The sequence below is a fragment of the Anomaloglossus baeobatrachus genome, chromosome 8, assembly GCF_048569485.1.
Source record: "Anomaloglossus baeobatrachus isolate aAnoBae1 chromosome 8, aAnoBae1.hap1, whole genome shotgun sequence".
Lineage (NCBI taxonomy): Eukaryota > Metazoa > Chordata > Amphibia > Anura > Aromobatidae > Anomaloglossus > Anomaloglossus baeobatrachus.
The window spans coordinates 35,701,513-35,729,369 of NC_134360.1; the positions used below are offsets into that span (position 1 = coordinate 35,701,513).

Below are 27,857 nucleotides of genomic sequence, written 5' to 3' on the forward strand. Positions count from 1 at the left end.
AGACAGAATAACGGGCCTTGTGCGGCCCTCCAGACAGAATAACGGGCCCCACATAGCCCTCCAGACAGAATAACGGACCCCACATAGCCCTCCAGACAGAATAACGGACCCCACATAGCCCTCCAGACAGAATAACGGACCCCACATAGCCCTCCAGACAGAATAACGGACCCCACATAGCCCTCCAGACAGAATAATGAGCCCCGACATAGCCCTCCAGACAGAATAATGGGCCCCACATAGCCCTCCATACAGAATAACGGGCCCCACATAGCCCTCCAGACAGAATAACGGACCCCACATAGCCCTCCATACAGAATAATGGGCCCCACAAAGCCCTCCATACAGAATAATGGGCCCCACAAAGCCCTCCATACAGAATAATGGGCCCACATAGTCCTCCATACAGAATAATGGGCCCCACATAGCCCTCCATACAGAATAATGGGCCCCACATAGCCCTCCATACAGAATAATGGGCCCCACACAGCCCTCCATACAGAATAATGGGCTCCACATAGTCCTCCATACAGAATAATGGCCCCCACATAACCCTCCATACAGAATAATGGCCCCCACATAACCCTCCATACAGAATAATGGCCCCCACATAACCCTCCATACAGAATAATGGCCCCCACATAACCCTCCATACAGAATAATGGCCCCCACATAACCCTCCATACAGAATAATGGGCCCCACATAACCCTCCATACAGAATAATGGGCCCCACATAGCCCTCCATTAAATAATTAATGATTTAAATCGGTTCCATTTCCAGTCTCCATTAATAGCTTCTTCAAGTATCAGGCAGTTTTTTTGTCTTCTTGCTGAACACATTTAATGAACTTTTTTTTTTTAAATAACTACATCTCATGCGTAACCATGACAACCGCAGCAGCTCATAAGTGTTCAAAGAGATCCCCCTTACGCTCCCACCCATGAGAACACCTCTGACACTTGTTAGAAACCTCTGCAGTTTGCGTGTAGCATCCAGAAATAGTCCACCGATGAAGGCTCCACACTGTATTCCTCAACGCTTACAGGAGCCCATCCGAGTGTAAAGCAGAAGTAGGGCTCCCGATTTATTTTTAGACGAGAGAACTAGGGCACTCAAACGACGATGTTGCCCTTCCCTATCACTCTTGAGAAGGTGGATGTCTTGGTTTCTCACCAAGATCCAATTTAGTCCCTCAAGCCAAAAAAAAAAGGAGAGACTCTACGAAGACCCGGAAGACTCTACGAAGACCCGGAAGACTCTACGAAGACCCGGAAGACTCTACGAAGACCCGGAAGACTCTACGAAGACCCGGAAGACTCTACGAAGACCCGGAAGACTCTACGAAGACCCGGAAGACTCTACGAAGAAAACTCTTGCCGTGAATTCGAAAAAAAAGAAATAGATACCCAAGAGATCTATAGTGTTCCACGGTCTATAAAATTGAAGACTGAAGACGATTCCATTGTTCTTTAATTGTTTGAAGTTATCGTAAAGATAAAATATAAGAAGTAAAGGAGGTGAGAACAAGTCGGGAGGAGACACGTCATTGCTTGGTGGACCAATGAGATTGGGAGATGCATGTTTAATGGTTTTCCATAGTAATTGAAAAGTCTGAAGACCCCAAATAAGTACAAATTGAAGTTGTGCAAAAGTTTTGCGACTTTTACACCAACCCAAGACTAAGACGTGGGCGTGACCAAGCGCTCCTTACAAATCCATCATATTTAACACTCCTGGATGAGGTCAAAGCAATTAAAAAAAGTTGACATATGCAACAAATTAATCTTACAGAACTCTGCGCATCTCATTCCAGTGTTCCATTCATTAATACTAGAGTATAAACTTCCAGTCTTAATGAATTGAGGCCCCCCCCCCCCCTCCAAAAAAACATTTAAAGTATAGACATATTTTAAGCCGGCGCTCATTCTCTTTTAATTGCCGCCGCATTGAGAGGAAGGAAGCGCAGCCTTTGATCCCCGTCTGACTGATGAATATTCAATGATCAGTCGGGGAGTGCAGATATCTACCTGAACTCGAGGTGGTGGAAGGGGGACACATTTCTCCACGCAAACCAACTAGGGAGATCAAATGAAGTTCGGGGGGAGGCAAAATAAGAGCAAAACAGAAGAGGTTTCTTGAAATATCAATAAAGAGAAGGAAAATGAAATAAAATGATCCCTTTAAAGTTCAGACTTGACAATTCATACCGTTTCCCCAATGTTTTTTTGACCCCATCATATACTTCTCCCTGGGTTATGTGTGTAGCCAATTTAAGAGATTATGGCAAGTATAAGGTATATAAGAACACAATATTGTTTGAACGCAGTGTATAATAATAGTAATTTTAGTGCACTTATATGGCAATAATATTTTGAAGGAGGGGCTAAAATGTTCAAGGCCATACTCCTCTTCTTCCCCATACATCCTCCCCTTGCCCACACATCCGCCCCTCCCCTTGCCCACACATCCGCCCCTCCCCTTGCCCACACATCCGCCCCTCCCCTTGCCCACACATCCGCCCCTCCCCTTGCCCACACATCCGCCCCTCCCCTTGCCCACACATCCGCCCCTCCCCTTCCACACTCACCCACCCCTCCCCTTCCACACTCACCCACCCCTCCCCTTCCACACTCACCCACCCCTCCCCTTCCACACTCACCCACCCCTCCCCTTCCACACTCACCCACCCCTCCCCTTCCACACTCACCCACCCCTCCCCTTCCACACTCATCCACCCCTTCCAAGTGACCTTCAAGTTCCGTTTCAAAACCCCAGAACATGAGGCCTTCTATACTCTTAAAGGGTCAGTCCCAAGTTAAACTATCCCTAATAACTATAGAAAATGGGATAATTTGCAGATGACTGGGGTACATCCACTAGGACCCCCATTGAGAATTGGGCTCTGCAGTTTCATCCTGGATGGATTGAAGGTGCACATGCTCGATTTCTGCTCCACTCACTGTCTATGGGAATCCTGGAGAAGGTAGAGTTCTGTATTTGGCTTTCATAGACCATGTATGGAGTAGAAGTCGAGCATGTGCACCGTCGAGGTTTTAGAGCCCCCTTCTAGGGGTCCAGCGATCAGACCCCCTATCTTATAGGTGTGGATAGCTTGTTATTTTGCAAATAGCCATTTAAGGATAGCTTCACATGGAGCAGAAGGCTGTGGATTTTCCAAAAGAACTTGACCATGGACGATCTCCAGCCCAGTGGATGAGATGTGAAGACCTCCGCATTTAAAAATGAAAGTTATCAAGAAGTAGAGCGCCCACTGAAATGTACGAAGCCGCCGCTAAAACCAATTATCAAAACTTAAGACCACTTTAAGATCGTTAGGAGCTTGTAGACTTCATCCCCATAAATATCTCATGAGGTCTAAGCACATTTTAACATCATGTATTTTTCAGAACGCATCAAAATTTGTTTTAGTGCAAGGAAGCAAACATTTATTTTTATTGCATCAGTAAGTAAATGGACGTCGCATGAAAATCTCCATGGAAATAAAAAGAGAGGAGAAGAACAGCAGGTTCTGGTATACAGGCACCATCAGCAGAGCTGCACACCCTGCAGCAGACCCCCGACCCCCGGGTCACTACTTCACAGACCAACCCACAAACGGGAAAATACAAAACCGGGCAAATCCAAGAGGCATCACCTTTTTTCAGGCATCTCCTTGACATTTCAAACAACAGGCAACCCAACATTTTCTATAACTTTATGCCTGTGGACATTGTAATGCAATTCTATCCACCCATCAAAAACAGCTTGACACCCTCCAGCAGAACCTCAGCACCATGGACAGACGCCCTGAACCCTCCAGCAGAACCTCAGCACTGTGGACAGACACCCTGAACCCTCCAGCAGAACCTCGGCACCATGGACAGAGGCCTTTCACCCTCCAGCAGAACCTCGGCACCATGGACAGACGCCCTGCACCCTCCAGCAGAAGCTCGGCACCATGGACAGATGCCCTTCATCCTCCAGCAGAACCTCGGCACCATGGACAGATGCCCTTCACCCTCCAGCAGAACCTCAGCACTGTGGACAGACACCCTGAACCCTCCAGCAGAACCTCAGCACCATGGACAGACGCCCTGCACCCTCCAGCAGAACCTCAACACTGGACAGACACCCTGAACCCTCCAGCAGAACCTCAACACTGGACAGACACCCTGAACCCTCCAGCAGATCCTCGGCACCATGGACAGATACCCTTCACCCTCCAGCAGAACCTCAGCACTGTGGACAGACACCCTGAACCCTCCAGCAGAACCTCAGCACCATGGACAGACGCCCTGCACCCTCCAGCAGATCCTCGGCACCATGGACAGATACCCTTCACCCTCCAGCAGAACCTCAGCACTGTGGACAGACACCCTGAACCCTCCAGCAGAACCTCAGCACCATGGACAGACGCCCTGCACCCTCCAGCAGATCCTCGGCACCATGGATAGAGGCCCTGCACCCTCCAGCAGAAGCTCAGCACCATCGGCAGACATCCTGCACCCTCCAGCAGAACCTCGACCCCATGGACAGAGGCCCTGCACCCTCCAGCAGAAGCTCAGCACCATGGACAGACGTTCTGCACCCTCCAGCAGAAGCTTGGCACCATGGACAGACGTTCTGCACCCTCCAGCAGAAGCTTGGCACCATGGACAGACGCCCTGCATCCTCCAGCAGAAGCTCGGCACCATGGACAGACGCACTGCACCCTCCAGCAGAAGCTCGGCACCATGGACAGACGCACTGCATCCTCCAGCAGAAGCTTGGCACCATGGACAGACGCCCTGCATCCTCCAGCAGAAGCTCGGCACCATGGACAGACGCACTGCACCCTCCAGCAGAAGCTCGGCACCATGGACAGACGCCCTGCACCCTCCAGCAGAAGCTTAGCGCCATGATCAGACATCCTGCACCCTCCAGCAGAACTTCGACCCCATCGGCAGACAACCTACACCCTCTTGAAGAACCTCAGCACCATGGACAGACGCCCTGTACCCTACAGGAGAACCTCTACATCCTTATGGCTACTGGATACATTTCAAAAGCACACAGGCTTTTGCAAGTAGAGATGCATAGATCTGTGGAAGTTGGGTTCAGCAGGTTCAGACACACTTTATCTAAAGTTCTGTTTGCGACCTGGACTTGACCTGTACCCCATTGGAAGTTACTGATTGGGCAGTTCGGTTCTACACCCACATACACCTTGTACATTGAGTGTACCCGAGCACAGCAATGCTCAACAGAGTGGTCTGCATATGTAAAGCACCCAAATTCGGACACTGAGTGTTTTGTAGTCTGTGTTCAGTACAAACACCGGACTTTACTGATCGGGTTCGCTTAACTCGATCTGCAAGTTCAAGAGGCCTTCCCTTTTTTAGGGCATTTCGACATTGAAGTTTTCTAAGCGAAACACTTTGTGTACCCGACTTAGGAAAAGCCCAGTAAACACAGCTCAACACCCTTTGGAAGAATCCTCCAGAAGCCTGCCACCAACTAAACACTTGGAGCACACACACAAAACTGGCAGCATAAACACGCCCACAGCCCAGAGACGCACATGATCGGCCCCCTCCACAGCCCAGAGGCGCACATGATCGCCCCGCCCCGCCCAGAGGCGCACATGATCGCCCCGCCCCCCCCCACAGCCCAGAGGCGCACATGATCGCCCCGCCCCCCCCCCACAGCCCAGAGGCGCACATGATCGCCCCGCCCCGCCCCCCCCCACAGCCCAGAGGCGCAAATGATCGGCCTCCTCCACAGGCCACGCACGCGACCGGCCGACCCTCCGCAGCACACGCACGCAACCGGCCGACCCTCCGCAGCCCACACGCACGCGACCGCGCCGACCCTCCGCAGCTCATAATCACTTTTCAAGAGCACAGGCCACTACCTACAACTACAAGAGTCCCTCCCTTATTTCAGGAGTCTTCTGGACTTCCCCAGATAACCCAACATTTTCTCTAAACTTTGTTAGTGGAAATTGCATTTGTAATTACTCCCTAAGCGCTCCACCCTGTGCCCCTTCCCCGCTTCTGGAAAACCCACCAAAAACAACACTTAGGAAATTTCCTAAGAGGATATGTGGAAAGTTCCAGTATAGATTACCTCCGTCCGTACATGTCATATATGGACACTTAAAAGGATCGGTGGTGTAAGTAACATGGAGCGGGCAGAGTTACTGGAAGTATCTGCGGGGGGGGAATAAGAATTGCAGATGGAGGGAATAGAAATCAATTTCTGCTTTCTAAGTATAAGAAGCTCCTGAAGACATTAGTACGAGCACCGACCGGTCAGGACACAGAGGTCTATGCAGGTTTGGATCTGAGGGTACAGAAAGCGCTCATTAACAGTACCAAATACTAGTGATAAAACGGACAGAAGACGACGACCGACGCCTCGGAATATAACGTATGACTGGAAGAACTGATAATACTTTCAGGACGTACGTGCTCGGCAACTTCACCAGTTACTAAGCAACAGCACATGGAAGAAGGAAACAGCGAGGCCTACTCACTTTTATCCCTTGAAGTTTCCTGCATCTAAAAATTCTGCGCACGCGCCGAATATAATAGATTTAGAGGGTTATAAATCCAAAAACTGCAAAACCAGAGAGGGGAGATCAGGACATTGAGCAGTTCTGCCTGCCTCTCTCACAGCGGGAAATCCCAGCACCATCCGGAGGGCCGGCATGAAGGGACGAAATGGGAGAAATCGAGGATTGTCCTACGCAAAAAAAAAAAAAAAAAGTTTAAAATTATTTTTTTTTAGAACCAAATCACCAGAAGGAAAAGCCTCGAGACCGGCGGAGGACAATACAGAATATAGAGGAGCCGCACTATTCTGATGTGTTATTTTACTGCCACTTTGGGCCCAATCACAAAATGTACAACCCCTTTAAAAAGGACAGGTTAAGAATACATCTGAGGTCTGGACAATTCCTTTAAGGACTAACTTGGAAAAAAAAAACGGGAAACCTCTTTAAATACTTGTTCCTTTTGCTCTATAAACAGTTGCTGAAGTCTGACAGTCAGGAGTCAGCAGAGCATCCACCGCAACGCGTTTCACATCCCCCTGTGGAGAGAGATTCCCTGCAAAACAGAGCTTTTGTTTATTTCATCCGATGATTGCTCCACACCAGAATTTGCTCTGACAGCAGCTCCCTCGTACAGATTTAGGTCAGGGAGAGAGAAAAAAAAAGAAAAAAGAAAAAAAAAAAGAAAAAAAAAAAAAAAAAAGGGAGGAAAGTCCTGGCAGAAGCGTTCTACAAAGAAAGAAGCGTTCTACAAAGAAGAGGGCGATCTCCTACATCTCTGGCACATCCCCGGGGTCTCTACATGGCACAATTGCAAAAGACAAAAACAACACCTCACCCCCATGTTCCCTTAAAGAAAAAGAAGAAAGCTTATATTTATTGCCTGAGTAAAAGTTAATTTTCTAACAAAATTTTAATAGTGGTTTAAAAAAAAAAAAACAATTTTTTTTTTTTAATAATTTACATTTACAGTGCCTTGTGAAAGTATTCAGCCCCCTTGAATATGTCAACCTTTTCCCACATTTCAGGCTTCAAACATAAAGATAAAAATGTTAATGTTCTGGTGAAGAATTAACGACAAGTGGACACAATTGTGAAGGTGAATGAAATTTATTGCTTATTTTAAACTTTTTTTTAAAAAAAAAAATAACTGAAAATAGAGGCGTGCAATATTATTCATCCCCTTTACTTTCAGTGCAGCAAAATCACTCCAGACGTTCTTTGAGGATCTCTGAATGATCCAATGTTGTCCTAAATGACTGATGATGATGAATATAAGCCCCTGTGTGTAATCAAGTCTCCGTATAAATGCACCTGCTCTGTGATAGTCTCCGGGTTCTGTTTAAAGCGCAGAGAGCATCATGAAGACCAAGGAACACAACAGGCAGGTCCGTGATACTGTTGTGGAGAAGTTTAATGCCGGATTTGGTTACAAAAAGATTTCCACAACTTTAAACATCCCAAGTAGCACTGTGCAAGTGATCATATTGAAATGGAAGGAGCATCATTGCACTGCAAATCTACCAAGACCCAGCCGTCCATCCAAACTATCATCTCACACAAGGAGAAGACTGATCAGAGATGCAGCCAAGAGGCCCATGATCACTCTGGATGAACTGCAGAGATCTACAGCTGAGGTGGGAGAGTCTGTCCATAGGACAACAATCAGTCGTACACTGCACAAATCTGGCCTTTATGGAAGAGTGGCAAGGAGAAAGCCATTTCTCAAAGATATCTATAAAAAGTGTAATTTAAAGTTTGCCACAAGCCACCTGGAGACACCAAACATGTGGAAGAAGGTGAAACCAAAATCAAACTATTTGGGCACAATGCCAAACGATATGTTTGGCGTAAAAGCAACACAGCTCATGACCCTGAACACACCATCCCCACTGTCAAACATGGTGGTGGCAGCATCATGGTTTGGGCCTTCTTTTTTTTCAGCAGGGACAGGGAAGATGGTTAAAATTGATGGGAAGATGAATGGAGCCAAATACAGGACCATTCTTTAAGAAAACCTCTTGGAGTCTGCAAAGACCTGAAACTGGGACGGAGATTTGTCTTCCAACAAGACAATGATCCCAAACATAAAGCAAAATCTACAATGGAATGATTCACAAATAACCGTCTCCAGGTGTTAGAATGGCCAAGTCACAGTCCAGACCTGAACCTAATCGAGAATCTGTGGAAAGAGCTGAAAACTGCTGTTCACAAACGCCTCCATCCAACCTCACTCAGCTCCAGCTGTTTACAAAGGAGGAATGGGCGAGAATTTCAGTCTCTCGATGTGCAAAACTGATAGACACATCCCCCCAAGAGACTTGTGCTGTAATCGCAGCAAAAGGGGGCGCTACAAAGTATTACCTAAAGGGGATGAATAATATTGCACACCCCACCTTCCAGTCATTTATTTTTTATAAAAGTTTAAAATAAGCAATAAATATCGTTCAACTTCATAATTGTGTCCACTTGTTATTGATTCTTCACCAGAACATTAGCATTTTTATCTCTATGCTTGAAGCCTGAAATGTAGGAAAAGTTTGAAAAAGGCAAGGGGGCTGAATACTTTCGCAAGGCACTGTATTTCTGCTTTTATCACTGAATGGAACAGACTTGTTTTGTTCTAAAAGTCACAGTACATGATTTTTAATTTTACCACAAAAAAAAGTGCACACTTCATAGGCCATCTGTATTAAAAGATGGGCCCATAAATCTTCCCGAGACAGGAAGGAGCAGAGGTGAGGCGACAACAATCCATTGGGTTCCTGCAATCGAGTCACCATGGCCCATTGGGAGGTGACAGAAAGCTCTTCCCCAGTCTAACCCCTTAGATGCTATGGTTGCTGTTCACCCCAGCATCTAAAGGGGTTAGTCTGATACAATCAGTGGGAGTCTACAGCACGTGAAGCCCACGCCATACAAATCCCCCTCCACTTCGGCATATACAGCAGATATCTAGAGACATGCGTGGACGCTGAGCAGGGCCTTTTGGCCCTGGGCTGCCCCATAGAAGCTGTGGGGTCTGCCGGGTAAAGTTGTTCCTATAAGTTCATACTCCACGTGCCTATGATGACACAGTAAGAGAGAAGGTGTTGGTGGGAGTTACCGGGGCAGGAGGTAGGGATCGCCGGAGGGAGAAGGCGAACAGAATGAGAGGAGTGCACTCCAAGACGCTGCCTTATGTTAATGGTCTGAAGGTATGAAGTACAGATAGAAGTGAAGGGACAAGATAACTACATTAGCCTTAGGCCCCAGACTGCGAGGAAACAGGTTTGTCCCAGGAGTTGAGAGAAAAAAAAAATCGTTTAGGGTGTGATCACCAGGTGCAATCATCATCCGACGTCCAACGGCCTCCAGACAAGGCTCACCCCAAATTCCACACTACATTCCAATCTAAACCACTGATGAGGGGCAATCATCTGAAACATGGTGTCTGCAAGCTGCGATTCTGGTTTGGCTTATATCCCACGTCATATGACAAGGCTCGTTAAAGGACAATATTGACTTTTAGGGTTGTTACCTCCAATAGGTGGCACTAGAGGTCAAGTTCTCCTCTCTGAAGAGGGAATGAGCAGATCTAACCCATGTAATGAGGTCAGAGGGGCGACGCGTTTTCAGAGGCTTATCTTCTGTCGAGAGGTCACACCCCCTGCCCAGTGGGTGTCCGTCCGATATAGCCATCCCTACCCCCCGCCCCGTGGGCGTCCGTCCGCTCCAGCCATACCCAACCCCCAGCACCGTGGGCGTCCGTCCGCTCCAGCCATACCCAACCCCCAGCACCGTGGGCGTCCGTCCGCTCCAGCCATACCAAACCCCCAGCACCGTGGGCGTCCGTCCGCTCCAGCCATACCCAACCCCCAGCACCGTGGGCGTCCGTCCGCTCCAGCCATACCCAACCCCCAGCACCGTGGGCGTCCGTCCGCTCCAGCCATACCAAACCCCCAGCACCGTGGGCGTCCGTCCGCTCCAGCCATACCCAACCCCCAGCACCGTGGGCGTCCGTCCGCTCCAGCCATACCAAACCCCCAGCACCGTGGGCGTCCGTCCGCTCCAGCCATACCCAACCCCCAGCACCGTGGGCGTCCGTCCGCTCCAGCCATACCCAACCCCCAGCTCCGTGGGCGTCCGTCCGCTCCAGCCATACCCAACCCCCAGCACCGTGGGCGTCCGTCCGCTCCAGCCATACCCAACCCCCAGCACCGTGGGCGTCCGTCCGCTCCAGCCATACCCAACCCCCAGCACCGTGGGCGTCCGTCCGCTCCAGCCATACCCAACCCCCAGCACCGTGGGCGTCCGTCCGCTCCAGCCATACCCAACCCCCAGCACCGTGGGCGTCCGTCCGCTCCAGCCATACCCAACCCCCAGCACCGTGGGCGTCCGTCCGCTCCAGCCATACCCAACCCCCAGCACCGTGGGCGTCCGTCCGCTCCAGCCATACCCAACCCCCCGCCCCGTGGGCGTCCGTCCGCTCCAGCCATACCCAACCCCCAGCACCGTGGGCGTCCGTCCGCTCCAGCCATACCCACCCCCCGGGCGTCCGTCCGTTCCAGCCATACCCACCCCCCGGGCGTCCGTCCGTTCCAGCCATACCCACCCCCCCGGGCGTCTGTCCGTTCCAGTCATACCCACCCCCCCGGGCGTCCGTCCGTTCCAGCCATACCCACCCCCCGCCCTGTGGGCATCCGTACGTTCCAACCACTTCCCCCCGCCCCGTGGGCGTCTGTTACAGCCTCCCCACCACCCCATGAGCCCCTCCATACTTTAGGCTATAGGGCGTTCAGGCCACCTTTAGTCTAACGTGTACAGGGAACTTCTAGATGCTGTTGAAAGAAAAACATTGGCCACGGATGGTGAATTTCAACGATGGATTTTTGGTTCCAAGAGCAGATGTGTGTCTGGCAGTGGCTTTCTTTCCCCTTCTAACTGAAAGCACATGCACGCTCATACAAGTGAGCATACCCGTGCATGGATTTGTCAGGAGTGTTTTTGCAGGCAATAATGTATTTAGACTGGATACAATTGCATTGTACCCGCTGCCGTCAACGTCAAGGTCTCTACAGGCTTTTAAGCTTCCGCGCATGTTCCCGTTCACCAACAGCAAGCAGAGATCTGGAATATTAAAAAGCTGAAATGCTTTTAGTGCACGGGTTAAATCCCCAAATCCCCTTTAACTCCCTGAGCAATAAACACCCTCCACGATCTGCCACCAGCCGGGATTTACGTGGCAGCTCCGCACGACCACCTGGAAAATGTTTGGTCTGGAACGTAAATTTTCGGAATACATTGTAAATCCTGGATTATGTCCAGTTTAGATGTTTAATGCTCGTGTCAAACAAGTAGATTTCAGCTGCCGGGGGTGAAAAACCATTAAAAAGCAACACAGATGAAATCACATCCTGAGGCTTAAAGGGTGCAATTACCGAGAGACGTCCCCGGCTTGGCTGCGGGTGACTTTTGGGCACCTTATATTTCTGGGACCCCCTTTGACAGACGCCATTAAAGAGGAAATCAGGGGCAGTCCCTCCCCAGACATACACGGCAAAAATATCTGATTTGCATTGATCTCGAGTAAGGGAGTCCCACAGCCTGCATGAGACGGAGCCCTATGGTGCAACCTGCTTCTACCGGATATGTATGACATATCCACAGTGATATCCAAGATAGAAATATCCCTTTAAAGGGGCATGCCAAAATTATGTAAAATGAATATGATAATTAATCATCCCCAAACAAAAAAAAAAAAAACAAAAACAACACAGCAACAAAAACTGTCCTATCTCCAGAGGACTACAGGATTTCCAAAAAGTAAAAATAAAATATAATTATCATCATCAAATGTTAAAATAATAATAATATTATAATATATAATAAAATAACTATTTTATAGAATATTTACATATAATAAAATAGAATTATAATAAAATTATTATTCAATATAATAATTTATTAGTAATATTATTATTAATAATATTTTTTTAAGAATAAAAAATAAATACATTCTTGTAGTAAATATATATTATATATATATATATATATATAATATAGTATAAATATATTTTGTAATAATATTACTAATAAATTATAACATTAAGAATAAAAAATACATTCTTATAATATAAATATATATCTATATAATATTACAAAATATATTTATACTATGTTATGTATGATCTATATTTATATTACTACAAGAATGTATTTATTTTTTATGTTAATATATATTACTGTTAATTATATATAATATCTTATAAAAAAATATTTAAAATAATAACTATTACATATTTATATAATATTAAAAATAATAGTTATTAATTTTATTATACAATATATAAAATATTATGTTAATAATAAATTAATATATAATAATGCCTATAGTAAAATAAATATTAATTAAAAAAATAAATTATTATTATGTTTCCATTGTTTTGTTTCTGCGGCGGTATGGAAAACTTCCATATTTATTTTCCATTTTCCTGATGAAACGTTCCACTTTGGACATGGAATTTCTGCGCTTTTATGATGGTTATACAAAAAAAAGGTGCGTAGGTGTAAAGGAAAATACAATTACTATAACTATCTCCGCTGATGACACATGCACCAACAAAATGTCATCTACGCCATTTGGAAATCATAGTATAAAAATGAGACATTAGTTTTCCCAAAAAGAAAAAAACATGGCTGATCTCCTTCAGAAACAGCGCCACCCCCCTGACTATGGCTAGTGTGCGATATTGCAGCTTAATGACACTAAAGTGAGGATAAGCTATAATAACAGACACAGACTGGGAAAAAGGGTAAAGAGCCTAAAATGGGAAAAAAAAACCAAAAAAAAAAAACCCAGTTTGCTTTAGTTTCGATGGTTCCCATTGGTCTTTACTTTCAGATCCCATCTTGAGAGTAAGAAATACTCAAAGCCAATCATTGGCTACAGTGGGGACCAGACTCAGCCAGTGATTGGCTAAGGGTCATTTCCTGTGTCGTGATAGGACCAGGAAGTGGAGACCGGCGGGGAACGTGGCACATGTGATCGGTGAGATGAAGATCACCGGTTTTACTTCGGTATGGAATTTCCAGCCATTTGCCAAAATATGATTTGCCGATGGATAACGCCTTTATTGAGTAAAACCATCGATCGCTGCATCTTTTTACCATTAAATCCAACAGAAATGATACATTTCAAATGAAATGGATGATGATCGATGAATGATGATGATGATGATGATGATGATGATGCGCAATCATATCGTGCTTACCAACAATAACACCCCACAGTGCGCCCCATTCAACCAACAACTGTAATTTAACGTCATGGGCAGCACGATGGCTCAGTGGTTATCACTGTATCGTGGCTCAGTGATTCGCACTGTTACTTTGCAGCGCTGGGGTCCTGGGTTCAAATCCCACAAAGGACACCATCTGCAATGAGTTGGTATGTTCTTCCCGTGTTTGTGTTTCCTCAGGGTTCGTCCCACACTCCAAAGACATAGCTAGAGAGACCCAATGGGGACAGTGACAATCACTGTCTGAAGAACTGTGGATTTAATAGTGCTATATACTGTAAGTAAATGTGGAAGAAGGCTGGAGTAATGGCTTGGAAGGTATTGCTCTTTTAATGGAATTAGTCATTTTTGTAAGAAGGATTCCTAAATACAAGATGATTGCAGGTTGTTCTGATCCAGTGACCTCCATATATTACATTACTTATCCTGAGTTACATCCGGTATTATACTCCAGAGCTGCACTCACTATTCTGCTGGTGCAGTCACTGTGTACATACATTACATTACTGATCCTGTACTGATCATGAGTTACATCCTGTATTAGGCTATGTGCGCACTAGAAATGTGAAGTTTCTCAAGAAAATTTCTTGAGAAACTTCTGGGAGTGAAAGATTTCCGGACCTCCGGAAAAAATCCGCACCAAATCCGCATGCGGATTTGCCGCGGATTAGCCGCGATTTTCCCGCGGGTGGTTCCCTGCGGATTTTGCAGGCTGTACTGCCGAAATCCGCAGGGTACCTGCGGAAATAATGGACATGCTCATTTTCTCAAGAAAGTTTCTCGAGAAATTCTTCTCAAGGAAATTTCTTGAGAAAAATCCGCACAAGTGCGCACAGCTATTTTTTTTTCCATAGAATTTGTTGGGAAATGTCTGCACAAAGATTGCAGACATTTCTCAAGAAATTTCCGCGGCAAATCCGCGGGTAAAAAGGTCTAGTGCGCACAGAGCCTTATACTCCAGAGCTGCACTCACTATTCTGCTGGTGCAGTCACTGTGTACATACATTACATTACTGATCCTGTACTGATCCTGAGTTACCTCCTGTATTATACTCCAGAGCTGAACTCACTATTCTGCTGGTGGAGTCATTGTGTACATACATTACATTACTTATCCTGTACTGATCCTGAATTACCTCCTGTATTATACTCCAGAGCTGCATTCACTATTCTGCTGGTGCAGTCACTGTGTACATACAGTGCCTAAAAGTAGTATTCAACCCCCTGCAGATTTAGCAGGTTTGATAAGATGCAAATAAGTTAGAGCCTGCAAACTTCAAACAAGAGCAGGATTTATTAACAGATGCATAAATCTTACAAACCAACAAGTTATGTTGCTCAGTTAAATTTTAATAAATTTTCAACATAAAAGTGTGGGTCAATTATTATTCAACCCCTAGGTTTAATATTTTGTGGAATAACCCTTGTTTGCAATTACAGCTAATAATTGTCTTTTATAAGACCTGATCAGGCCGGCACAGGTCTCTGGAGTTATCTTGGCCCACTCCTCCATGCAGATCTTCTCCAAGTTATCTAGGTTCTTTGGGTGTCTCATGTGGACTTTAATCTTGAGCTCCTTCTACAAGTTTTCAATTGGGTTAAGGTCAGGAGACTGACTAGGCCACTGCAACACCTTGATTTTTTCCCTCTTGAACCAGGCCTTGGTTTTTTGGCTGTGTGCTTTGGGTCGTTGTCTTGTTGGAAGATGAAATGACGACCCATCTTAAGATCCTTGATGGAGGAGCGGAGGTTCTTGGCCAAAATCTCCAGGTAGGCCGTGCTATCCATCTTCCCATGGATGCGGACCAGATGGCCAGGCCCCTTGGCTGAGAAACAGCCCCACAGCATGATGCTGCCACCACCATGCTTGACTGTAGGGATGGTATTCTTGGGGTCGTATGCAGTGTCATCCAGTCTCCAAACGTCACGTGTGTGGTTGGCACCAAAGATCTCGATCTTGGTCTCATCAGACCAGAGAACCTTGAACCAGTCTGTCTCAGAGTCCTCCAAGCGATCATGAGCAAACTGTAGACGAGCCTTGAGATTACGCTTTGAAAGTAAAGGTACCTTACGGGCTCGTCTGGAACGGAGACCATTGCGGTGGAGTACGTTACTTATGGTATTGACTGAAACCAATGTCCCCACTGCCATGAGATCTTCCTGGAGCTCCTTCCTTGTTGTCCTTGGGTTAGCCTTGACTCTTCGGACAAGCCTGGCCTCGGCACGGGAGGAAGCTTTCAAAGGCTGTCCAGGCCGTGGAAGGCTAACAGTAGTTCTATAAGCCTTCCACTTCCGGATGATGCTCCCAACAGTGGAGACAGGTAGGCCCAACTCCTTGGAAAGGGTTTTGTACCCCTTGCCAGCCTTGTGACCCTCCACGATCTTGTCTCTGATGGCCTTGGAATGCTCCTTTGTCTTTCCCATGTTGACCAAGTATGAGTGCTGTTCACAAGTTTGAGGAGGGTCTTAATTAGTCAGAAAAGGCTGGAAAAAGAGATAATTAATCCAAAACATGTGAAGCTCATTGTTCTTTGTGCCTGAAATACTTCTTAATACTTTAGGGGAACCAAACAGAATTCTGGTGGTTTGAGGGGTTGAATAATAAATGACCCTCTGAATAAACTTTTCACAATTTAAAAAAAAAAAAAAAAAATAACATTCTTTTTTGCTGCATTTCACACTTCCAGGCTGATCTACAGTCCAAATGTCACAATGCCAAGTTAATTCCGAATGTGTAAACCTGCTAAATCTGCAGGGGGTTGAATACTACTTGTAGGCACTGTACATTACATTACTGATCCTGAGTTACCTCCTGTATTATACTCCAGAGCTGCACTCACTATTCTGCTGCTGCAGTCACTGTGTACATACATTACATTACTGATCCTTAGATACATCCTGTATTATACTCCAGAGCTGCACTCACTATTCTGCTGCTGCAGTCACTGTGTACATACATTACATTACTGATCCTTAGATACATCCTGTATTATACTCCAGAGCTGCACTCACTATTATGCTGGTGCAGTCACTGTGTACATACATTACATTACTTATCCTGTACTGATCCTGAGTTATATCTTGTATTATACTCCAGAGCTGCACTCACAAGCTGGTTGCCCGTCTCCAATGATACCCAGAACACTAGATCCATATCAGGATTGATACAAATTAAGATTCGTTCTATGGCAAAACTAAAAAAAATGGACCCTTTAAATTTGGCACCAAGGCCTCACCCATTACTGAATCAGAACTGGTCCTGCTGGAAATTCCCCCCTGTAGGACCTCTTATGGCCGTGCCTGACCCCAATGATCACTTTTTTGTGGACAGCTCGGTCCGTCTCGCCATGGGACACTTTGGGACACGCACCAAACTACTTCCTTTACTCCACAATAGGAGCAGACATAGTTCAGTTATATTTAGAGGCACAATGTAAAGTTTGTACATTCAGCTTTATTTTACAGGCGGATGTGAAGCCACATGAAGGTCGAGCAGCGCAACTCACAGATCACCAGCTACACGTTCAACTTTGATGTGGTCTGTGGTCATAAATCAGAAAAAGGCACATACTACCAACACAAACCTCCCTTTTTGGGAGCTCACTGACAGATCCTCAGTTAGCTCGTTATTCATCCAATTATAGACAGTGCAGCACGGAGGCTACAGGAGGCAAATGGTGCAAAATATTAAAGGAAATTCAAATGCAAAAATGATTCGCTGCCTTAATTAAAAAACATTAAAGAGAAAATGTCGTCACATGGGTAGCGGATATGTAGTGACTATGAGAACACACCAGCAAGGGTTACATGGAGGACCCTCGAAGATACAGGAAAGACCCTGGAAGGTAACATTTGGACAGATGGCGGACACCTACGGACCGACTCCCGTCACCGGCTTAACCGCACATACGGATTGTTTATACAACAAGATGGAATGTTCAGAATTCAAAATCATTGAAGGTTCCATTATCCCACATTAGGTTCCGTTTACTCTTCCTTTTTAAAAGCCCCTGTTGGACGGCCTCAAAATAAACGCCCATAGGACCCCATGCACTGGAATGGTAGCCACCGGGCAAAGCAGCCAACTGGTTCCATGTAAGTAGCGCCCCCTACTTCCGGGCACAGAATTACCCCCTTTCATTTAAAGTGGAAATAAATAACGTTTTGCCAGTTCTCAATCTTCACCCCCCCCCCAAAATCCACATTATCTAACAGCCATGATGGACTCAGTTAAATATACAGCATAGCCTTGGGAGAACTACTACTCTCAGCATGCACTGAAAATGAGGTTTCCCTAAATATATTGGTGACACTTCACCAGTGGCGTAAATTTAAAAGTTCATATGCCCCAATGCAAAATCTCCAACAGGACCCCCTCTTCATTAATATTGAATTTATTATGGGCGGCACGGTGGCTCAGTGGTTAGCGCACTGCAGTCTTGCGGCGGCTCAGTGGTTAGCACTGCAGTCTTGCGGCGGCTCAGTGGTTAGCACTGCAGTCTTGCGGCGGCTCAGTGGTTAGCACTGCAGTCTTGCGGCGGCTCAGTGGTTAGCACTGCAGTCTTGTGGTGGCTCAGTGGTTAGCACTGCAGTCTTGTGGTGGCTCAGTGGTTAGCACTGCAGTCTTGCAGTGCTGGGGTCCTGGGTTCAAATCCCACCAAGGACAACATCTGCAAGGAGTTTGTATGTTCTCCCCTTATTTGCGTGGGTTTCCTCCGGGTTCTCCGGTTTCCTCCCACACTCCAAAGACATACAGATAGGGACTCTAGATTGTGAGCCCCAATGGGGACAGTGTTGCTAATGTATGTAAAGCGCTGTTGAATTAATAGCGCTATATAAATGAATACAATTATTATTATTATATAGGCTAATGGCTCCAGAGCCCAAATGCATCTGCAACCCCCAACCTTCATCAACCCGCAGAATAGAGGAACAGGGCAGGACTCTGAACCATCACCCCATCCTAGAATTGGGGTCTTAGCATTCAAAAGGGGTCTTAAATGGGTTTTCAACCACATGATATGACATGCTGGGACTTGTAGTTCTCTCGAAACCACAGAGGCACAGTGCTGGTTCCAGGCATTTCTGATTCAGGATGATGGGAGTTGTATTACGAGTGATCATGTGTAACTTATTGAGAAGACGCCAATACTTTTGCAATTTTATTTTAAAGCACACTTCTAGACCCCACTTTTTCCCCGCATTCTGGCGCTATTTTTTGCCTCTCAGATTTAATACGGAAGGATTCTGCCAATGCTATAGCCGGAAGGATTCTGCCAATGCTATAGCCGGAAGGATTCTGCCAATGCTATAGCCGGAAGGATTCTCCCAATGCTATAGCCGGAAGGGTTCTGCCAATGCTATAGCCGGAAGGATTCTGCCAATGCTATAGCCGGAAAGATTCTGCCAATGCTATAGCCGGAAGGATTCTGCCAATGCTATAGACGGAAGGATTCTCCCAATGCTATAGACGGAAGGATTCTCCCAATGCTATAGACGGAAGGATTCTGCCAATGCTATAGACGGAAGGATTCTGCCAATGCTATAGACGGAAGGATTCTGCCAATGCTATAGACGGAAGGGTTCTGCCAATGCTATAGACGGAAGGATTCTGCCAATGCTATAGACGGAAGGATTCTGCCAATGCTATAGACGGAAGGGTTCTGCCAATGCTATAGACGGAAGGATTCTGCCAATGCTATAGCCGGAAGGATTCTCCCAATGCTATAGACGGAAGGGTTCTGCCAATGCTATAGCCGGAAGGATTCTCCCAATGCTATAGACGGAAGGATTCTCCCAATGCTATAGCCGGAAGGATTCTCCCAATGCTATAGCCGGAAGGATTCTCCCAATGCTATAGCCGGAAGGATTCTCCCAATGCTATAGCCGGAAGGATTCTCCCAATGCTATAGCCGGAAGGATTCTCCCAATGCTATAGACGGAAGGATTCTCCCAATGCTATAGCCGGAAGGATTCTCCCAATGCTATAGCCGGAAGGATTCTCCCAATGCTATAGACGGAAGGATTCTCCCAATGCTATAGCCGGAAGGATTCTGCCAATGCTATAGCCGGAAGGATTCTCCCAATGCTATAGACGGAAGGATTCTGCCAATGCTATAGCCGGAAGGATTCTCCCAATGCTATAGACGGAAGGATTCTCCCAATGCTATAGCCGGAAGGATTCTGCCAATGCTATAGCCGGTAGGATTCTGCCAATGCTATAGCCGGAAGGATTCTGCCAATGCTATAGCCGGAAGGATTCTCCCAATGCTATAGCCGGAAGGATTCTGCCAATGCTATAGACGGAAGGATTCTGCCAATGCTATAGACGGAAGGATTCTCCCAATGCTATAGACGGAAGGATTCTCCCATTCTATAGACGGAAGGATTCTCCCAATGCTATAGCCGGAAGGATTCTCCCAATGCTATAGCCGGAAGGATTCTGCCAATGCTATAGACGGAAGGATTCTCCCATTCTATAGACGGAAGGATTCTCCCATTCTATAGACGGAGGGATTCTCCCATTCTATAGACGGAGGGATTCTCCCATTCTATAGACGGAGGGATTCTCCCATTCTATAGACGGAGGGATTCTCCCATTCTATAGACGGAGGGATTCTCCCATTCTATAGACGGAAGGATTCTCCCATTCTATAGACGGAGGGATTCTCCCATTCTATAGACGGAGGGATTCTCCCATTCTATAGACGGAGGGATTCTCCCATTCTATAGACGGAGGGATTCTCCCATTCTATAGACGGAAGGATTCTCCCATTCTATAGACGGAGGGATTCTCCCATTCTATAGACGGAGGGATTCTCCCATTCTATAGACGGAAGGATTCTCCCGTTCTATATGAAATATCCATAGAATAACACTTACTTAAAAGTGATATAAGCATAATCCATAATTAAATATATGAAGCAGCTCAGGGTTAACGCAGTAATCATCAGCGCCAACATCACAAATCTGCACCATACGGCGGTATTCAGTTCTCGACAGACCCTAAGAAAGTGACAGATGATTGCCAAGAGGTTCTGCAGCAGCAGCTGTGACAGAGCTCAGCACATGGATGACCCCAGTGATACGGATGACTGACACTGCAGCTCCCATTATCTGAGCCACTAGGATTAAATTTGCCTTCCAGTGAGAAATCTGTCGGCCGCCCCCGGGAGTGGGTCACATATAGACACGGGTCACTGGCGCTGTGTGCCACTGCAAGAGCGGAGCGCCATCAGGGATTACAGGTGCAGCGGGTACAAGGTGCAGCCTATTAAATCCAGGATTAATGGGGACGTCCTATAAGAAGCCTAAAGAGGAGAACCGAGATGTGTGCCCGGAGTGCAGGACGCCGGCAACATACACCCTGCAGAACGGGGGCTGATCAGGGGCACGTGTGCTGCGCCAGGACAGCATGGAGAGCCCAACACGTACAGCATCACACATACGTGCAAGGATACAAACTACTCGGCAATTATATATATATATATATATATATATATATATATATATATATATATATATATATATATATATATATATATATATATATATATATATATTTTACACACACACACATAGATACATACATACACGTAATAAGCAGCAGCATCCACACTATACTTTACATACATGCGCCATCATCAACTCTATACATGCACACATCACCCATTGTACACATACATAATCCACACTACATACATGATAACACATGCGCGCATCACCATAGTCACCCACGCGACACATGCGCGCATCACCATCGTCATCACCCATGCGACACATCCGCGCATCGTCGTCACCCACGCGGCACATGCGCGCATCGTCGTCGTCACCCACGCGACACATGCGTGCAGCGTCGTCATCCACTCGACACATGCGTGCAGCGTCATCATCCACTCGACACATGCATGCAGCATCATCATCATCCACTCGACACATGCGTGCAGCAGCATCATCATCCACTCGACACATGCGTGCAGCAGCATCATCATCCACTCGACACATGCGTGCAGCAGCATCATCATCCACTCGACACATGCGTGCAGCATCATCACCCATCGACACATGCGTGCAGCATCATCATCCACTCGACACATGCGTGCAGCATCATCATCCACTCGACACATGCGTGCAGCATCATCATCCACTCGACACATGCGTGCAGCATCATCATCCCCTCGACACATGCGTGCAGCATCATCATCCCCTCGACACATGCGTGCAGCATCATCATCCCCTCGACACATGCGTGCAGCATCATCATCCCCTCGACACATGCGTGCAGCATCATCATCCCCTCGACACATGCGTGCAGCATCATCATCCACTCGACACATGCGTGCAGCATCATCATCCACTCGACACATGCGTGCAGCATCATCATCCACTCGACACATGCGTGCAGCATCATCATCCACTCGACACATGCGCGCAGCAGCATCATCATCCACTCGACACATGCGTGCAGCATCATCATCCACTCGACACATGCGTGCAGCATCATCATCCACTCGACACATGCGTGCAGCATCATCATCCACTCGACACATACATAGTCATCCACACTACATACATCATCCAAGCATGCACGATCCACACTACACATACGTGCATCATCATCCAAGCATGCGTGATCATCCACTCTACATACATATCTATATGCATCATCATTCACTGTATACATCATCCACACATCACACAACATATACACACTATACATACCTACAGCATCTTACACACAACACACATGTAGAATTATAAAACATTGCATGCAACATATAGAAACATGTATCCATAGAACATGCGGCATCACACACCCTGCACATTATATGCACTCAGTACAATAGCATCATACACACTACACATGGTGAATCATACACAGTGCACCATCCATCACACACCATGCAGTAATGCACAGCCGGGCAGCATCCTCCAGACACACATGATGATCGCATGCAGCGGTACATGACACAGATGTGCAGCCTCATCCCCTCCGCCCAGACACGTGATGCACAGCGGCTGCCGCCCTCCGGTGGTCGCCGGGCCGGTCTCACCTGGGCAGCGCGGGTCGTCAGCGCGGGCGGCGGAGCTCGGCGTCCTCCCTGCCGCACGGAGTGTCAGTGTCTACAGCCGCCCATCCCAGCACTGATGTCAGCACAGCCCGGGAGGGGCGGGGATGGGCGGCGCTCAGCCAATGGTGCCGCTGAGGGGCGGGGTTAGCACGGTCAGGGCGTGGTCTGAGCTTAGTATAAATACCTGCTGAGGCAGGCGTTCATTCACAATCAGGGGCGCGGGAGACGTGAGGGGACGAGGTCGGGTCACGTGTTAGATGGTGGTCGGTCAAGAATTTAGTTATATCTCTGTGAATGATTGTTCCTCCTCAGCTGTACTTGGAAATCCGATCAACTTTCCAATTTACTGCTTGTTAAAATCTTCAGCCGTTCTTGAGATATAAACACTTATTTATAACTCGTTGCCTTGGCGACCGACCACCGCTGGTTGCGTTTTTTCCGTATAGACTTTCATTAGTGCCGGATTGTGCCGCATGGGCTTGCGTTCGGTCCGTTTTTTTCCGGATGCGGCATATTTAGCCCATGTGGCGGCTGGATGGAACGTTGCCTGGCACGTTTTTTTTTGTCCGGCGAAAAAAAACGCACCCTGCCGGCGCTTTTTCCAATGCATGCCTATGGACGTCGGATGCGGCGTGATGCGGCAAAAAACCTCATCCGGCCGCCGCATGCGTTTTTTTGCACTGCGCATGCTCAGTAGCGTGCCAAAACCAGCAAAAAACGGAGGGGCCGCATGTAAAAACTTATGCAAAGGATGCGTTTTTTTCGCCGGATCCGTTGCATAGGTTTTAGAGCCGGATTTAGCGTCACTGCTAAAACCGGATGTGTGAAAACAGCCTTAGCAGAGTCGGCCAATCCGGCTCTAAAACCTATGCAACGGATGCGGTGACAATACCGCATCCTTTGCATACGTTTTTGACATGCAGCCCGTCCGGTTTTTGCCGCTTGCGGCAGGCTACTGAGCATGCGCAGTTGAAAAAAACGCATGCGGCGGCCGGATGCAGTGTTTTCCGCAGGACGCCGCATGCAGCGTCCATAGGCATGCATTGCAAATTGCGCCGCATCGACCGGATGCGGCACGATGCGGTTTTTTTTTTTGCCGGACAAAAAACGTGCCAGGCAACGTTCCATCCAGCCACCGCATGGGCTAAACCTGCCGCATGCGGCAAAAAACGGACCAAACGCAAGCCCATGCCGCACAATCCGGCACTAATGAAAGTCTATGCAAAAAAACCCGCAACCGGAGGCAAAAAAAAACCGGTTGCGTTTTTTCTGCAAAGAGCCGGATTGTGCCGCACAGGAAAAAACGGATGTGTGAAAGCAGCCTAAGTCAACCATAAGAAGCGTATGACCACTTTAAAGGGGTATAATCTCTAGAGGTCTAATTGTTGTGAGCATGTGCGGCAGAGCCGACCACTTTATGGACTTTGGGACCCTTGATCACTAGGGAAGGTGCAATATGGCCATAGGCGTAGGGTGATAATATAGGCCCAATTTGATTGTCCAATCCCAGTAAAGTAGGACCCGAGCAAAATACCACAGAAGTGCTGTGAGTATTATACCATCTATAGAACACCACCGGTTCTTCTCGTCCAATCAGATTGGGCACTGGATTCCCAAGGCATGCTGGGAGTTGTAGTTTCACAACAGCCACAGGACCTATAGCAATAAGTCCAATAACCATATTAATGGCAGGATGGATGCAAGTGTCAGTTGGTTAAACAGCGATGTTATTGATTACCCCCTCGAAATTGATACAAAGTCCGAACCGCGGCCCCCACGCTCCTCACCTCCCGCGTTTCTGGAGATCTGCTTGTTTCATGTATAATGTATGAATTATTGACTGCTCGAGATATAGCTATAGTATTTCAATCCCGTCCCTCCCGGAGGCTGGGAGAGGGGGGGTTGTCCTCCACTGGGGTCGGCCATTATCGATCGGTGTATTGATCCCTTTAAAATATGCTTACATGCCGTCCGGCTCCGTAAACAATCATTTCCTGCTATCCCGATATTTTAAGATGTCGTTAATTTAATTAATGCCTGTGACCACAACGACCACGCCCAGAGGGGCCGTCATCCGGCTGGATGCGCGCCCGAGGATGCACATTCAGCTTTAGTTTAGTGTATTGTGGAGCAGACACCCATCAGATCCCTGCACCGCAATACACACCGCCGGCCAACCAGAGGCCGGAAGCTGACGTCGGCATGCCAGGCATTGCCATCTCATGGCTACAGAGGAGAACAGTGCGCAACGGGAAAGTGAGAAGAATGATTTGGAGGGTTTTATGTATTCCAGAACAGAAATCGAACAGGAGCCATATATACCAGGAAGGGGAACAGATATACCACAATGGGGATCATATGCACCACAATGAAGCCATATATACCACATTTGGGCATGTTTACTAGGAAGGGGGACATATGTACCACAATGGGGCCATCTATACCACATTTGAGGACATATATACCACATTTGAGGACATATTTACCAGGAGGAGGACATATTTACCACAACGGGGACCATATGTACCACAATGAGGACCATATGTGCCAAAATGGGGCCATATATACCACATATGTGAACATGTTTACCAGGAAAGGGGACATATACACCACAATGGGGGATATATACCAAGATGGTGCCATATATACCACATTTGGGGATATATTTACCAGGAAGGGGGACATATATACCAAAATGGGGACCATATGTATGATGAAGGGGGCCATATATACCACATTTGAGGACATATTTACCAGGGAGGGGGACATATATACCACAATGGGGACCATATGTACCATGACGGGGGCCATATATACTACATTTGAAGACATAGTTACCAGGAAGGAGGACATATATACCACAATGGGGACCATATGTACCAAGATGGGGCCATATATACCACATTTGGGGACATATTTACCAGGAAAGGGAACATATATACCACAATGGTGACCATATTTACCACGATGGGGCCATATATACCACATTTGGGGATATATTTACCAGGAAGGGGGACATATATACCAAAATGGGGACCATATGTATGATGAAGGGGGCCATATATACCACATTTGAGGACATATTTACCAGGAAGGGGGACATATATACCACAATGGGGACCATATGTACCATGACGGGGGCCATATATACTACATTTGAAGACATAGTTACCAGGAAGGAGGACATATATACCACAATGGGGACCATATGTACCAAGATGGGGCCATATATACCACATTTGGGGACATTTACCAGGAAAGGGAACATATATACCACAATGGTGACCATATTTACCACGATGGGGCCATATATACCACATTTGGTGCCATTTTTACCAGGAAGGGAGACCTATATATACCACATTTGGTGACATTATTACCAGGAAGGGGGACATATATATACCAGGATTTGGAACATACAGTATATACCTGGAATCGACTGAGGATGAGGGGCATTAGTACAGGATGGGGGAAATTACTACATAAAGAAGGGGGGGGGCAATCCAAATGTCTTTATAGGTAATTCTGTTATATATATATATATATATATATATATATATATATATATATATATATATATTCGTGTTCGATTTGGATCTCTACGGGGGCCCATACATCTCACCAACATTCAGGGTGGGAGGGGGGCATTTCCAAATCTTGCATTGGGGTCCATCAATTCTAGTTACGCCGCTGCATAGAAGTGAATGGCGCGGAGGTCACACGTGCGGATTACCCCTCCTTTCGCACTGAGGACCCTTGTGATCGCTGTGGATAATAGGTGATACATTAATCTGTCTCCTGTCTTGATATCTTGCTACAATGTATCAGTGCAAGTAAAATATATCATAAAGGACTACATGCATCTGCATTGTACAGCTCTCCAGCTGCGGTCACTACAACTCCCAGCATGCAGGGGATAGCAGTATTATCCGGTGATAAATACAACAAGGGGTCTGATAACATAGATCAAATTTGGCCTTTGCTTTGGTGCCTTCACTTTGGAAATTTCTGTATGAGGTCTCACCAGGGGGATGTCACCAGGTCATGGACCCCCCATAGCAGCACATGGTTTATAGACACCAAATACATAAAAATCAGGAACTTACTAAAATAGAAAGTGGTGGGGGCAGGGATGATATAATGAGTGGGTGGAGGGACACTTCCTGCACGCTGCGCATATCCTGTCCAGTACAAACGTATACTGACGCGCCAGCCGCCTGCTATAAACTGTCACACAGCAGCAACAATGAAAAGCAACTGCAAGGACTGACACCGGTGACCCCAGTGCACCCCCACGTCACGGGCAGAAGCAAACACCAAACAGATCCCCAAATCCCAGCTTCAAGGAGAAAGTTAGGCTTTAAAGTGAATGCAATCTATACCTTTTTCATTCCAAATGCAAATTGAAGCAACTTTGTAGTCTTAAATCCAAAATCTCCTACCGTTTTGTGAATACAGTTCCTGTGCAGATGTCACGATTACTCTGTGCAGAGCATCTTGCACATTAGATGCTCTGCTGTGCTTTTCTGGACTACTGAGCTGGCAGTGACACAGTTCGTCTGTGCAGAGCATCTTGCACATTAGATGCTCTGCTGTGCTTTCCTGGACTACTGAGCTGGCAGTGACACAGTTCCTTTGCACAGAGCATCTTGCACATTAGATGCTCTGCTGCGCTTTACTGGATTACAGACCTGGCAGTGACACAACTCCTCTGTGCAGAGCATCTTGCACATTAGGAGATGCTGTGCTGTGTTTTTCTGAGCTAGCAGGTGATTGACAGCACAGAATTCCATGTTGGTTCTGGGAGGTGCTGATTGCTCAGGTGTTCCACCTTCCTGGGCTTCTTTACTGAGCATGCTCTCCCAGAACCTTGCCAGTCGTACATTCTGGTTCTGTAGTTGTGCTGTTGGCCTGTGTTTCTGCATGTGCTCTAATCTTTGTTTCTTAACTCCGGGACGTTGTTTGACTC

General features: G+C 46.8%; 1 protein-coding gene across 2 annotated transcripts in view; it reads right to left on the reverse strand.

Moving 5' to 3' along the window:
• The window catches only part of CAMK1 (calcium/calmodulin dependent protein kinase I), a 142,152-nt gene extending 119,213 nt beyond the window's left edge, over positions 1 to 22,939 (reverse strand). For both annotated transcript variants that reach the window (XM_075321446.1, XM_075321447.1), the window contains exon 1: positions 22,871 to 22,939. The gene's annotated coding sequence lies outside the window, so the exon portion shown is untranslated. The remainder of the gene's footprint in view (positions 1 to 22,870) is intronic.
• Positions 22,940 to 27,857: the final 4,918 nt, after the last annotated feature.